This window comes from Chenopodium album, chromosome 13 (genome assembly GCF_948465745.1).
Source record: "Chenopodium album chromosome 13, dcCheAlbu1.1, whole genome shotgun sequence".
NCBI lineage: Eukaryota > Viridiplantae > Streptophyta > Magnoliopsida > Caryophyllales > Amaranthaceae > Chenopodium > Chenopodium album.
In genome coordinates, this window is record NC_137846.1 from 36687632 (window position 1) to 36689440 (window position 1809).

Genomic DNA, 1809 nt, shown 5'->3' on the forward strand with positions numbered 1-1809 from the left:
TAAACAAAGGCATAGAAGTTGAATTAATCATGAACTAAACATACGTGAATATCAATATAAGGGGGTCCAATCTAGCCACCTTTCGGGGTCAATTGGCTTCTTCTAACATAGCCTCTATGCTCTTACATTAGAACCATATACTAGGAGGTGAAATCAAGTAATAATCGATACAAATGAATCTTGCTAGGTCTGTTACGCATCTTCAAGCAATAATTCACCCTCAATCAACTAACAACATGCATTTTGCAAGTAGATTGAAGAACATCAAGCATATAAAGACTTTAATCACAAAAAAATAAACTCCAAACCCTAAATCATGCTCAAGATCCAACTAAACAACAACCATACCCTTAATGGGGAAATTACTCACTAATCATGACAAACAACAAGATTAATTAATAAATAACCAAGTATCAACATGATTAACAAGCAATACTAACAACTAAAACAATAATCAAAGGAAAACAAATAAAATAGAGGAGAGGAAGTTAGAAATTCTCATTGATTTAATAAGGAGAACTCCAAAACAATTGTCACAAGTTGAATCTTCAAGCTCCAAATACCACCATTGAATATCTCTCACTTTCTCTCTCTAAAACCCTAACTATGGAGGTTAATCCTCCCTAAACCCTAAAACTAGAGAGAGAAGTTCTCCTAAAACTAATTAAGAGGAAAAAAAAAGAATCCTCCTTCTAATTACCCAAAAATGGGTATTTATACAAAGCTAAGAAAATAGAAAAATAAAAGGAAAAAAATAAAGTAAATAAAAAAGGAAATAAGTAGAAAGGGAAAATAAAGAAAGAGAATAAAAATAAAAGGAAGAAATAAGAAATGAAAATAAAATAAAGAAGATTAAAAGAATGGGGAATAAAACAAAATAAAACAAAAATCCCCAAAAACCAAACCGTCAGACCCCTCAATTCCCTTTCTTCTTTGATTTTTGTTGGCTGCTCTGTTCTCCATTGAAGCGCATCACCATCACCACCGTTCAATCTCCATCATCAATCACCATCGGCATTTATCATCTTCAATCACCACCGTCCATCATCATTAATAACCACGTGCGAAGCTCGTGATTCGGTTCAAATTGAACCCAGCTTTGCGCGCTCCCGCTCGAGAAGACGTCGCACAGAGCTTACTGCCTACAATCTGATTTTGGACTCCGATTGTGCGCCTTTTGATAGAGCTGCACGCCCGCGAACAACCCTAATCAAATTGGGGCTTGATTGCGAATTGCGATTGCTTGCGAATTGGTGGTCTGTTGTGGTGCAATTGCTGCTGCAATTAAGGGGCGAGACAGGGGAAGCGACGGTTGATGTTGTTGCTCTATTTGCGCGGTGGTGTGGTTTGATGGTTCAGGGGTGATGAGTGACATTTATGTCACTCCTAGGATAGTGTTTATGCCTTGTTTTAGCTTGTCTTAGGGTGTTTTGTAGTTGTTTTGTTCAAATAATGCGCGCATACATGTCTTGATGTGATTTTAATGAAATCGCGTATATTGTTGTATGCTTGCCTTCATTGCGTGTTTGCACCGTTCCCTATACCTTATTGCTTCCCTTGGTGTTTGTGCTTAGGTATTTGAAGTCTTGGATTGCAAAGAAGAAGCCAAGGAATCATGAGAGAAGAATCGAAGAAAGCAAGGTGCAAGGGCGCGAATAATGTGCGGGCGCGTAGCCCTGTGAGAACCCGCGCAAAATTGGCAAAATTGCAGAATCGAGGCAGAAAGTTTTGCGCGGCCTGTGCGCAACATGTGCGCGGGCGCACACCAACACCGCGCGGGCGCGCAGCTACGGTGCGCGGGCGCGCAAC